This window comes from Protopterus annectens, chromosome 11.part0 (assembly GCF_019279795.1).
Source record: "Protopterus annectens isolate FY-2018-M chromosome 11.part0, PAN1.0, whole genome shotgun sequence".
Taxonomy (NCBI): Eukaryota; Metazoa; Chordata; order Ceratodontiformes; family Protopteridae; genus Protopterus; species Protopterus annectens.
This window is the reverse complement of record NC_056745.1, coordinates 1362131757-1362146499: the sequence shown is the minus strand read 5'-3', so window position 1 is coordinate 1362146499 and position 14743 is coordinate 1362131757.

Sequence of the window (14743 nt, the reverse complement as noted above, 5' to 3'; positions counted from 1 at the left end):
TCTAATTAACTAAACTTAATAAGAAGATTAAATACTTAACTGAATATGTTAAATAACACTGGGGCATCCAAAGCAAGAGCAATAGATGATTTAGTACAAGTACAGGTGTCTCATTCTTTCTACATAAATCCATTTTGTCTGCATCTTATAGACTGCCACTCTTGACTTTCATTTAGAAGCCTTAGTTGAACAAAATACTTTTGGTAACCTTGGATGTCACTATGCCTGTGTCTTGTAGAATACTTCTCTGACTTGTGTTCATAGGTTCATAGGTTCATAGGTTCATACTAGGCTATCTGCCCTAGGGCATTTATAAGCCTAGCCAGAGTGTGTGTGGCTTTCACCACCCCTTAGGATGAGAATACTATACCCATTAGTTTGCTGTGCCTCTGTCCAGCAGTGATACAGAGATGATTCCAGGGGTAAACCTATGATCTCCCATCCACTCGTCAAGATTTCTCTTGAACAGAGTCAGTGAGGGGCTCTGCCTCACATGGACTGGGATTCTGTTCCATAGTGTAGGGAGTCTCTGGGTGATGAATCTGTCCCTCCAGCACATCCTATTTATATCCGTGTTGAGGTTTAAGTCTCTTGCTCTCGTGGCTCTGGTGGATTTGGATTTTTTGAGGTGGAGCATGTTCATTAATTCCGGGTTGGACATGGCCTTGTATGTCAGGCACAGATCACCTCTGAGCAGACGGTATGCGACTGAATAGAGCTGGAGTTTCTTCAGTCGGGCATCATATGACATATGTTTGAGCCCCTTTATCCTTTTGGTGAGGAACTTTTGGGGTCTTTCCAGCTGCTGCAGGTGTCGGGTAAGGTACATTCCGAATGGGGCGTTGTACTCAATCATTGGTCTGATAAGTGAAGAGTACAGGGGTACAATGACCTCTCCTGATCTGGATGTGAATCCCTTCATGATCAGGTGGGCAATGTAGAAGGCCTTCCTAACCACTTTGGCAATGTGAGTGTCAAAAGAGAGGTTACTGTCAACTTGGGTCCCCAGGTCCCTGATAAATTCTTCCTTGTTTAATGGATTACCACCTATGTGGTAATTAGGAGTTACCTTGTTTTTCCCAAAGGGTATGACTATACATTTTTTGGCATTTAGCTTAAGGCCATGGCTCTGGCACCAGTTATCCATTTCTATGAGACCTTTCTGGAGGATGTCTGTGTCTGATGGAGTGTCAATTATGGTGCCCAGTTTGCAGTCATCTGCAAATTTTGTCAGCCACAATCCCCCTATGTTTGCCTGCACTTCAGAAAAATAAATGCCGAACAAGAGGGGGCCCAGGACTGAGCCCTGTGGGACACGGCTCGTGACCGGCTTAGAGTCTGACATGGCACCAGCAACTCTAACCCTGTGTGTTCTGTCCTTGAGCCAGTTTGCAACCCATCTTGTGACATATGGGTTTACATCTAAGCTGGTGAGCTTTGCTATGATGCCCGAGTGGGGTATTGTATCGAACGCTTTTGCTAGGTCAAGGTAGGCTGTGTGAACTGCCTTACCCTCATCAATGGCCTTAGTGACTGTTTCGAAAAAGTCGACCAAGTTCAAGAGGCAGGATCTGCCCTTGACAAAGCCAAATTGGGTAGGATCCAGTGTCTGTAGGTCCCCAATGTCTTTATTTATGAGTTCCATTATGATCCTCTCCATAGCTTTGCAGACAAGGCTCGTCAAGCTTATGGGGTGGTAATTTCCAGGGTCCGTAGAAGCACCGCCTTTGTGGAGTGGGACCACAGTTGCCGTACGCCATTCTTTGGGTACGTATCCTGTAGTAAGGCTAAGATTAAACAGCAGCCTTATGTGTGGGTTTAGTTCCTCATTGAGTTCATGTAGCACACAGCCGGGGACACCGTCCAGTCCCATTGATGCTGTGTTTTTTGCTTTAGAGAGAGCAGCTCTCACCTGGGCATCTGAGATGTTTGGGAGGCTAGACTCTGGTGTTTATAGGTTCATAGGTGTGTACTAGGCTAATGGCCCTAGAGCCTTTACACGCCTAGCCCATAGGATTACCCTGGCATTGTGCCACCCAACCTTAGTTCCTAGTGCCTGTGTCGAGTAGAGCCACTGGACTGATCCCCGGGGTGAATTTTCTATTTCTCATCCACTCATCAAGATTTCTCTTGAAGACGGCCAGTGAGGTGCTCTGCTTGACATGTATGGGAAGTCTATTCCATAGGAGTTAAACACTTTAAGAAGCCTTAGTGCAACCCAGTATTAATGGTGTTTTGTGTGCTCCAGTGAGGAATTTCTGCAAGCCCTGGTCTCAGTCAATGCAAAAAGACCATGCATCTTCTTAACTTACAATACAATAATATTTGTTTTCAAAGACTAAACTCTAAACAGTAAGCTGAAGAATATGTGTGACAGATTGAAACCACTTTCCTATATTAATTATAAACTCAGATTTTTTTTTTAAAGTACTTAATAGTTTGACATCCTGCATTCTTTCCGTGGTGTAGGGGTTATACAGGAGGGACCACTGCACTCTACAGGCTGGTTTATAGTTTCAAAAGCAGAGGCAATGTCACTAGCCAGAACACTGAGCTGAAAGAAAAACTATGCAAAAAAATGGTAAAACAATTTTTAGCTGAAAGTAGAAATACTAAATCACTCATTTGGCTTACCATGCAGATACATCAAAGAAAAATTTTGGCTTAAGAAACTTTCCTCTCTGCTTTATTTATTATCATTTGTCACATGTTCCTTTCTCCCTTACTGGCACACAAACACACACTGCAGTTAGAAAACATCTAGTTTTGGAATGCTGTTTGTTTACTTTACTTACTTCACTAGCTGGAAAGCTGTCTGGATAGTAACCCTTCTTCTCTTGGTGGGTCTATGGAAATCCATTCTTGTTTGCCAATGCTACTGGAGTCTCAGAGTGCCTCCTGGATTCACTTGGAGTTGTTGAGCTGAACCTGTACTTAAAAAAGAAAAAAAAAATATGTGCTTGTGGATAATGCAAAACAGCAAATCTCTTATGATGCCCAAACTGTTTTTATTTTTTAAGAGAGGACATCACTTGGGCTTTGCCACTTTTACCAGGTGTCCTGCCCAATCTCACATGCACATTTTATACCTTGGTCATCTGATCTTAACGGCTCATGTTTGCTCCTCCAGTTGAATTGCTGATGTGATGATCTGCACAGTTTAAAAAAAGGCTTTTGACTGTAAATACCAGAAATTCTGTATGCAGAGTACACATCAGTAATTTGTGAAAGGAGACAATGCAAAGCATAAAATTGGAATGCACCATCAACAGCGGTACAGGTGAGAGTTAGCAAGTAAGATGCAACTCATTTCAGCTGGGCACATGTAGCTTCTCATGTTCTTCTGTGGCATGTCCACTAAAGCCACGCATTAGCAGTACTGACAAGAACAGGCTCTATTTCAGCCAGTCAGCGCAATCGGCTTAAGGCCAGCCTTGGTAGCAAGGTTTCTGTCTATGTTATCAGATTTTTTCATAGTAAGCCATTTGACTGTCTGCTTTGCTTGAATTCACTGATTTTTTTTTTTATTTTACTTTTGTTATTTGTTAACTGCTCTGGGTAAGCTCATTAGTCATAATTGCTTCCTTTCAGGTGTGGATCACTGTCAGGTTAAGTAAATTGCTCACAGCCACAAAGTAGGCAACAGGAAATTCAAGGAATCAAACACAAGACGACAGAGTGAAACAGATTAAGAACTCATCACCTAAACTGAAAGAAAATATATGTAATTATGGTATTTTATTGTGTTTTCTAGCCCTTTTCATTAAAATAAAATGATTATGTATATCCTAAGTGAATTTCTCATAGGTAAGTACTAGGCTAGCTGTCCTTGAGGGCCATTTTAAGCTTAGCCAATTTCCATCAAAGGTAAGATTCCACCCCTGTACCTTCTGTCAGTGAAGTAAACACTATAACCATTGTGCTAATTCCCGACACCTAACAAAACTCATTGAATTTTCTAAATTTTTTTTCATCTGATCACAAGGACATTCTACACTTCTATATGTATGTACAGGGTTGATTTATAATATGCCACTGGGTGGGCCTGTGAGCCTGTTTTCTAGGATTTCTATGTACTGATGCTTCCAGGATTTCCTAAAGAAATTCCCAACTGTTTAGATGGCACTTGTCTTAGTCAGTCATTAGTCATTTGCTCTGTCATGACCTCTTCTTTGTTTTTTTCCCCAACTATAGTTTCACCTGCTATACACTCTGAATAAAGGCCTATTGTTCTGCAACTGTGGGAAGGGGTATGGCATTATTCCTTACTAACACTGTATGTCAAAATGGATGAGAATGAAAGGGAATAATATAATCACACCCAATGAACACAATTGTCAGCTCTATAGCTTGGAAGGGTGTAAGAGTGTTAGAAAGGATGACTGCTTGAAAGACACCCTTTTCATACAGATGAAGTAAAGATTCTGTCCCAAGATGGAGTCAGTATGTAAATTTAGAATAATATTTATCAGTTTACTTAGACAAATGCTAAGTAAGGTTTGTAGGATACAGTTACACAGCCCAAGCACCATAGCAGATACTGTGTATTGTATGTTGCATATACAGTGCTAAGAGAATGACTTATGATTAACTGAACAGCATCCCAACTGAATCATAAAGCATTAGCAATGACAGCCTGCCACTACTATCAAGCGAGGAGACAGCCCCACAGCGCATGTAATGAATGCATTAGCTGTCACTGCTGTGACCTGGGCTGTGCCCCAGACTGACCCTGCCAGAGCTCTGGGGATGTAATAGACTAATACAGATTAATGGGCTGTATAATAGGAAAATGCAGCACTATAGGCAGCCTAATCCCCAACTGGGAAATGTCAAGTCTGACTTAACCCCCTTACAGGAAAAGATTACAGTTCAAATTTAACAGGAAAGAAATGCTGTCTGACTTCATCCAGTAGCTCTGCTGTTATCCAGCTGTCTTGTAACAAGATAATCTTTGACGCACCTCATGGATGATGTTGGGTCTATCTATCTATCTATCTATCTATCTATCTATCTATCTATCTATCTATCTATCTATCTATCTATCTATCTGTCTGTCTATCTATCTATCTATGTATATGTCTAGCTAGCTAGCTAGCTAGTTATCAATCAATCCATTTATTTTGTACTGCATTTCATATAAGCTTTGGTTTATTAATGAAAATCAAATGGGATTTATAGTGAAAACTGATATTGGCCTGCTTAAAAAATTATGACAGGTTTTCAGTTTGGAGTAGTTATTTTACTTCAGCAACTCCTGTGGGCTTTTGCTGTAAAGAAGTAACATTTTGAATTAATAAACTGGCAATGAGCTGAAAAAAGACCATAGGACCAGCTGATTTTTCATCTTATCAGCCCTACAGGCTAATAACAGCAGCCCATATTTCTGGGCCCTAGATTCTGAGCCATATTTTTGGCTGATACTAATGAGAAAGCATTAATAGGATATCCAACAGCTACTGAAAATGTGGTAGGGAAGCCAATGATATACTATCTTCCCTTCTGGTAGACAAATGTGATTTCTTGAGTGTTAATTGCCTGAAGCTTAAGGTATGGAGGACTGGTGCGCTTCTATAGGAAATTATTGCTGGTAAGATGTGCCTACAGTGATGCCCTTTTTAGGATAAATCTCCCTTCTTTAAGTTGTTGTGATCATGGAGTTGGGATATATATATATATATATATATATATATATATATATATATATATATATATATATATATATATATAAATAAAACACCAACAATGAAATTAGGTGCTGAATCAGTGTGGGTGCAATGGAGTAAAAATACAGTCCCTCCAAGAAACTCCAGTACTGCAAAAATACTAGTCCGAAAAAATCTTTAACGCAAAAAACAAGTGAACATCCAGATTTAAAGTATCTTCCTACTAATGTGGCAACAGAAGACTCGTTTTGCAATAGCGTCATCAGTACCGTATAGGGACACACTTCTGATAAGTTTAAATATTCTCGGCTTAAAGAAACAGTCCCCCAGTAATGCAGGGAAAACACCAACTCCTATAATATTCAAATATTAACCATAAATATATATAAAATAACTTCATATTTAATGTTTCATTAAATATAAAACACATCAAAATACTGATTATAAACAATGTTCATTCAAACTGGGCTTATACATAGCCCCAAGATTCACAATCTATAATTTTTCTTTACGATCTAGTAATTCATGTTTAATATTGTTGGTAAATCCCACACCCTTAACACAATCTAATCCCACAAATATAAAGTGAGCAGAAGCATGTATTAATTTGTGTTTATATAGGGCACTCCTAGGGCGTTTACAATTAATATCACTCATATGTACAGCTATCCTACTCTTAAACGCCCTACAAGTTTGGCCCACATAAAAACACTGAAACATTCAATATGAAGTTATTTTTAAGTATATTTATGGTTAATATCGAATAATATTTGAATTTGTACTACATTCAAAGCTGGACAACTACATTTCCTTGGTACTAGATTACATTGCCATACATACACACACACACACACACACACACACACACACACACACACACACACACACACACACACACACACACACACACACACACACACATGGGTCACCTTCATTTGCCCGAAACTTCATCTGACTGAAACTCATTTGCCTGACACTTATTTGCCTGACAAGTAGTACTTACAGGCAAATAAAAGGGATATATCCCTTTCCCCACTGTAGTGTGACCCTGGAGTAAGTATATATAGTTGAGGGGGGTGTGGGGGCATAGCCCCCCACACTGGGGTGTGTGGGGATTGAGCCCCCCACATAGTTTGGTTTTACTGAACAATATACAACAAAAAGCAGAGAATTTCAATCAAACTAGGTGGGGGGTTCCTCCCCTCCCCAGTGTGGGGGGGCTGTGCCCCCCAACTATATATACTAACTCCAGGGCATACTACAGTGGGGAAAGGGATATAGCCCTTTTATTTGCCTGCAAGTACTACATGTCAGGCAAATGAAGGTGACCACACTCACACACCCACACACACACACACACACACACACACACACACACACACACACACACACACACACACACACACACACACACACACACACACACATGTCAAGATATAGTGTACCTATCATTCAATTGGCAACACTTTTATCCAGTGATGAGTGATAAAACATAAAAAAAAATGAAACAGCTTTCACTGACAGTGGAGTTTTCATTTTTCTCTCTCAACTATTATAAAGCCTGAGAGCAGGTACATTTAAGCTCAGGGAGATCCTCCAAAGCCCTTATACAAAAAAAGTTACCTCTGTGGTTCAGTAAAAGTTGTTTCATTTGTTTGCGTTCTACCATTCAGCACATGTTGAAAGTGAAAGTGCTATTGATCTCTTGCTATGTAGCATATGTGTGTGTGTGTGTGTGTGTGTGTGTGTGTGTGTGTGTGTGTGTGTGTGTGTGTGTGTGTGTGTGTGTGTGCGTGTGTGTGTGTGTGTGTGTGTGTGTGTGTGTGTGTGTGTGTATGTGTGTGTGTGTGTGTGTGTGTGTGTGTGTGTGTGTGTGTGTGTGTGTGTGTGTGTGTGTGTGATAAGGGGATAGAGGTTGACACAGACATTTACATAGGATCATAGGACGTCACTAGGCTATTGGCCCTAAGACCTCTACAAGCCTAGCCATTTTATACCCTTGTTCCCTTATGGGCAAAGATATATAGTCTATGTTTGCGCACAAATCTAAGATCAGCACCTTCTGCCCCTGCCTAAGAGGGACATAGGTGAAAACCCCGGTGTAAATTTATGGTTTTCCATCTAGATGTCCAGGTTACACTTAAACAGGGTTATTGATGAGCTCTGTTTTACATGAATTTGGAGTTTGTTCCACAGGAGTGGCAACCTCTGTGAGACAAATCTGTCTCTCCAGCATGTCCTGTTAATATCACTAGGCTAAGATCCCTAGAGCCAGTGAATCTTGTCTCATTGGATTTGCGGATGTGCAGCAGCTTCATCAAAGGCAGGATCTGAGATGGCTGTGTAGGCCAAGCACAAGTCACCTATAAGCAGTCTATATGATACTGAGTAAAGTGATAGGGCCTTCAGACTGTCCATGTAAGTCATGTGTTGTAGGCCCTGAATTTTCTTTGTGAGAAACCTGAGGTCTCTCCAGCTGCTGCAGATGTCTGGTGAGGTACACATAGAAGGCAGCATTGCAGTCCATTATTGGTCTGATGAGTCCATTTAAAGGGGAGTTATAACCTCCTTAGCTTTGGATGCTATACCCTTGCTTATGAGGTGTGCAATGTAGAAGGCCTTCCTTACGACTGTGGATACCTGATGATCAAAATTAAGGCTGCTATCAACTTGCATTCCTAAATCTCTCACCAATTGGTTTGAATGTAGGGGGATATTATTAATGTTGTAATTACCAGGGGTTTCTCCTTTGCTGAAGGGGATGATAATGCATTTTTTGTGTTTAGTTTAAGTCCCTGGCTTTGACACCAATCATTTGTCTGTGTAAGCCCATTTTGTAGTATGTTGACATCTTTGGGGGATTCAATGATTGCACCCAGTTTGCAGTTATCAGCAAGCTTGGTAAGCCATAAGCCATCTAGTTTCACCTGGACGTCTGAAAAATAGATACCAAACATTAGGGGGCCTAGCACAGATCCTTCTGGAACACCACTGGTAACAGGTCTGCTAGTAGAGTTGGCACCTCCAGTTTTTACTGTATGTACTCTGTCTGTAAGCCATTTGGCAACCCATTTAGTGATGTAGGTTTAATCCCCAGCTGGATGAGTTTCTCAATGATGCCTGAGTGAGGGATTGTGGCAAAATCCTTGGCTAGGTCAAAATAGGCAGTGTGAAATGTTTTGCCTTCATTCATGGCCTTGGTGACATTCTCGAAGAAGTTAACCAGGTTTAGCAGGCAAAATCTGCCCTTGCAGAAACCAAACTGCATCAGGTCAAGAGTATGAATATCACATATCCTTTTTGGTAAGATCCATGATGCTTCTCTCCATGGCCTTGCAGATAAGGCTGGTTAGGTTTATTGGTTTATAATTACTGGGGTTGGTTGAGGGACCACCTTTGTGCAAGGAAATTACTGTTGCCATTTTTCACTCACCTGGGACAAAGCCAGTGCTTAGACTGAGATTGAAGAGCATGCTTAGGAGTTCTGCTAACTCCTGTTTTAGACCATTTAGTAGGCAGCCTTGGATGTTGTCTGGTCCCATAGAGGCTGTGTTTTTGGCCTTGGAGAGTGTGGCTGTGACCTGCTCTCTGGTGATACTAGACAGAGGACTGGTGACAGGTATGTTATGGGGTATGATTAGTGGGGAAGGAGGGGGCAAAGTGTTTGTTTAACCTGTCCGCTAGCAGATTGGAAATGTCCTCAGGTTCAGTATAAGTGGTACCATTAACAACTAGCTTAGCACAAAGCCGGGTCTTCCCCTTTTAGATTTTAGACGTAGCTAAAGAATGCTTTGTGATTTACCTTAGCTAAGGATGCTAATTTAGTTTTGCTATTAGCTTTAGAGGACTTTGTAAGACAGCAAATCTGCTTGTTTAAGCTTTGGAGGGAGTTCTTCCTTTGCTGGAACATTCCCTCTTGTTTTTGACAGCCGTTTCATTCTCTTATTGCATAACCCATTTATACTGGATGTCCACCAGGGTGGCTTATTTTTTCGTGAGGATCTTGATTTGATCTCTTCCGGTATGGCTGAGTCTATACATTTATATAGGTATTTATACAGGACATTTGTGTACACCTCAGTATAGGGGTCATTGCTGTCAGTGTTGGTGGGGGGTCTGAAACTATTAATGCTGTTTCTCAGTAGACTATAGTTTGGTTTAGAGAAATTTTTTAACCTTTTTGCTACTGATGGTGGGTCAGGTATGATCATTACTTTGAACGAGACTGACTTATGCTCAGACTTTACCAGGGGAAGGACCCATACATGGGGTGGTGCATGGATACCTCATGTTGGTGAGCACTATGTCAAGGATGTTACAGCCCCTTGTAGGGGTGCTGACTATCTGCTCCAGAGCATTTGTGTTTTGTGCTCATATATGTTATCCAATCAATGGCTGGATGGTTAAAGTTACCCATAACCAGGGTATTTGGTTGTACTGAGAGTGACTCAAGTAGGTCCAGGTAGGCTGTGTGGTTTTCATGGTACATGGTGGGGGACCTATAGCTAAAAATGACATGGATCACATGTAAGGCTACTTTGCTTTTCAATTTTTGTGATTAATAAGTTGCAGCAGGTTTAATACCTTTTTCTCTTTAATGAACATGTAGTACCTGTTATTAAAAAAGACTGTGGTGCTTAACACTTTTATTTTTGAAGTTGCATTCTATTTTTGTAGCTACTTGCTATATCTCTTGACTGTTAAGCTATTTTTAAATAGTTTAGTCTTTTCGCATTGTAGTATCTGTGTAACCTCTATGAGTTGTGCATTCTTAACATGGCTGGTGCTTTGTTCTTGATCATTCTATACCAAAAGCAATGCCATTTTATACAATTCAAGTGAGAAGCAAAGAATGGTGCTGCTAATGGTAGTACCTGATAAATGTGTGATGTGGCAGAATGCTGCTATAGTACATCTAATTGTAGAGTTAATGGCTGCAAAGCCAGGTTTTTAGTGTATTCAGAACTTGTTTAAAATATAGTAATTATTATTAACCATATCTGTTTGGAAGGAGCAGTGGAGAGCTAGAACATGCACAAGAATAACTTCCTATTAACAAAGAGCTTCTAGACTGTAGCAGGTTATATAATCAGGAACAGTTTCATTGAACAGGACAACTCAATGCATTTGTTCCTTTTCATTGAAGGTGTGGGATCTTGGAGTTTGTACATTTAACAGTAATTTTACCCATCAGGAAAAGGAGCAGATAGTAACAAGCTGAGCCCTTTTCAGATGCATCTTAAAACATTTTAAATTCTTTATGCTAAACATGGGCCATTTGTTAGGCTGTGAAACTCCAAGTGGTGAGGAATCATCAAAATGATCTAAAGGAAAACATTAATATGAATAAGACAAGATACTGTCATTTAGAGCTTACACACAGGACTGGAAAGAGGTATGCAAAGGACTACAATTCAGTTATATGACAGGTGAGCCACAAACCTGGCAGGAAGGTAAGAAGGAAAGGATAAAGATAATTAGGACCATAGACAGGAGGTTTGAAATTGTACACCGACTTCAAAAATGTAGTCCCCCTCACTACTCCAGATAGTGCATGTTTCATGACAGCATATACCTTTCTGTACTGAAAACCATTCAGAAATGACAGTGGTATGCAGGAAGCTCAGGAACCCAGATCATATGAATCATGGAAAATATGCCAGTACTTTTAAAATTTAAATACTAGCACATCTTATTGTGCAGTCAGCATAAATAATTAGAAAGTGTATACAATAGTATACAGGGTGTATGCATGGCTACACTACTGTAGATCACGTGCCAAGAGACTATCACACAGAAAAGAGGAGTGCATATATTTTAGCAAATGGCCTGTTACTAGAAAAATAAGAGGAAAAGGTTCTGTTGAAGCTTCAAAAGACAGAATCAGGTCCACATGCAACTGCACATCTTTGAAATGTAACCATAGATTGGAAAAAATCACTATTTACTATGACTGCCTTTGCAAATTATAAGGAATGACACTATACAGGCAAATGAAAAAGGAAAAATGAGAATAACCATTAAATGTGGTGTTGGTATGTGTCTTGATCCTATAGTAGGATAGTTGTTATAATTTGGTCACAGAAAAAAAATGACACACACACACACACACACACACACACACACACACACACACACACACACACACACACACACACACACACACAAAAAAAAAAGACACACCAGAAGAACTACCTGCACCTTTTGCAGTACTGACTCCTATCTGACTGTGGTAATTCAGTGGAACCAAACAAGAAACCACTGACATTACGTCTAGCCCCATGGTATAAAAGGATTGAGTCCTGATTATGGCCCAGGTAACCTCTATGTGATTAGTATTATGGTTGCCTAAGGGAGGGACAGATATGTGACTCAAAGGATCCTCGTTATGGAATAGGCTCCCCATCCATGCGAAGCAGAGCTCATCCCTGACCCTATTCAAATGAAACCTTAAGTTATTGGATGGGAAATTGCAAATTCACCCCTGGTCTGACTCCCATGTCTCCGATGGACAGATGCTGTCATTAAGTAAAATGTTCTGAATTTAACCCCCCCCCACATAACCTTTAGCTACCTCCTTACTAACATAACCCCCCAAACAGATGCCCAAGGTACTCTGGGACAAATAGTGTTGGGGTTCACAGCTAGGTTTATAAAGGCCCTATTGCACATTAGCCTAGTACCAACCTATGACCCTATTAGGCAGGAGGAAAAGGAGGATGAGCATGAGAGGCCAACGCCAGCATTGCAGATGATCAGCAGTGGACAAGGCTGTACTGGCTTGTGCTGCCCATGGTGCATCTGCTGCTAAATCAGGAAAAGGATGAGTGGGAAAGCCTGCATATCTCATCCCACCAACCAAGGCAGTCATTACAAGTCAAGCAGGCTACCTTAGGTAGGGGTTATGTAGGGAAGAGAACACCACTAGGACTGGGCATCTGTCCCAGTCCCTAGTGCTCAACTCCACCTCCAGGGAATGAATCAGCTGATAAACCTTCCTGTCATCAGGAAGAATAGGCTGGAGGGCCATCACCTAACCAAAGAAGGACAATTTTTCCCATCAGGAGGAGCAAGTTGGCCAAATGGGTTTAAGTATGGCAGACTCTAGGTCAGATCCTGGTGAACCAGACAAATAAATAAATCACTAGCATTGCACTTTAGGGTGATGTTAACATTTAGTGGCTCCCACTAAGTTACTACCTGGAGGCCCCTTGCAGAGATACAAAAATATTACTGATGTAATGCACTGATGTCCTCATCCACAGTACCATATCAGCAGTCACCTTATCTCAGGTAGGTCTCACCTAAACTTTTCTTTCTAACTACAAACACAGAGACTAACTCATATTTGTGATACTGTTGTAATCTTCTCCTTCACACAATTAAAACCAGAAGGCCATTCATACATTCATGTCATCCATATCTGTGGCTAACAAGGTCCATCTGAATAATAATGCATGCATTAATGAGGCTAGCATTTTGGGACATCACTTGCCCAGTTTGTATTGGATAGCAGGCAGCAGGACATGCAGAGAATCATGAAGACTGCCTAGATAACGTCCACCTCTGATGGCTAAAGTCAGTGGGGAAAAGTAAGAAGATGGTCAGTAGCAAAGCCACATACCATGCTTCTCTTAAATATTACTGCATCCTTATTCCTCCTTTGTTGAAAGTTGGCTACAGAATAATCACCTGATACTAACCCCCCCCAAAAAAAATACTTCTTTTCTTTCCAAAATCCAATTTCCATGAAAAAACAAGTTTAAAATTTATTTGTTAAATAATATCATGATTATAGTTATCCCACATACAAAACTACTTGGCATTACATCTGAAGACAATCTTAAATTCAGTTTATATATCCACAACAGCATCAAGAAAACCCATCAAAAACTAGACACAATACATAGAGAAGGAAATTGCTTACAGACTCTGCCAAGGTAAGTCTAGATACTACTTATCCTCTTTCCTATATGGATCACCTATAATGACCAACCTACAAGACTTGGTTAGTTATAAATCTGAACAGTGCTTTAACAAAGTTGCCAGATTTTCTTGCAACAAACCTTACCGGACCCACCACTGTTTAGAACAAAAACACTTACATGACTCGAATTTCCTCACCACCTATCTTATACTCACTTTAACCCATAAAATCATCCATACCCCATCCGTCTGCCCAACAATTAGACCCCTACTCCAATACTATTTTCCAAATTGCCCCCTTCAGTCAAATAATAAACAATTGCTTACCATCTACAAACCACAAAGGGCTGCTGGGGTCAGTCTCTATTCTAATAGTGTTGCTAGAACTTGGAATAAAATTTCTGTATCAATTAGGTCTATCACATATCTTCATCTTTTCAAACTATTACTAAAATACTTCCTCTCTGTCTCCTGGCTTTATCCCGGCTCTGTAACTCCTTTCATCACCTTTCTTATACCTCTCTTTAAAGCACTAAATCATGTAACCTGCTTATCCCCTTCTAATACCTCACTTTATTGTACTTCTTAAACTACTATACCTACCTCCAAGTTAGTACAACCAAATTACCGTTCCATCACTACTTCTCTGTTAATGCTCAGACTTGCTTATCTCACCTAATACCTCACTGTGCTGTATTTCTTAAATTACTCCTACCTATTTTATACACCACTCTTTTATCTGTAAAGTCTCAGTACAAGGCTTGTAAATTTATATGAATAGCAATACATATTTTATTATACTGACTATTATGCTATGTATTCTCTGAAACTGCATTATAAAATTTATTATTGTAAATATTGATTGCATTAAATAGGAAACCTTGGAGTTTTTCTCTCTGGGCCTCCACTGAAAAAGGGCACCTGTGCTCAGGCAGACTTTCCTGGTAAACAAATATCAATAAATAAGTAAACAATTTGCTCCTACCCTTTTCTAAAGATTCCATTTCCATTCTTTTAACTCTGTTACTATGTTCACTGCTTCTAGTACAGATGGTTTAGACTTTGATTTCCATTTTCTATTAATTGCTTTTCTGGCAGCTACCAGAATTAAACTCAGCAAGGCCTTACTATGTCTAGGCAGTTCTGATTCC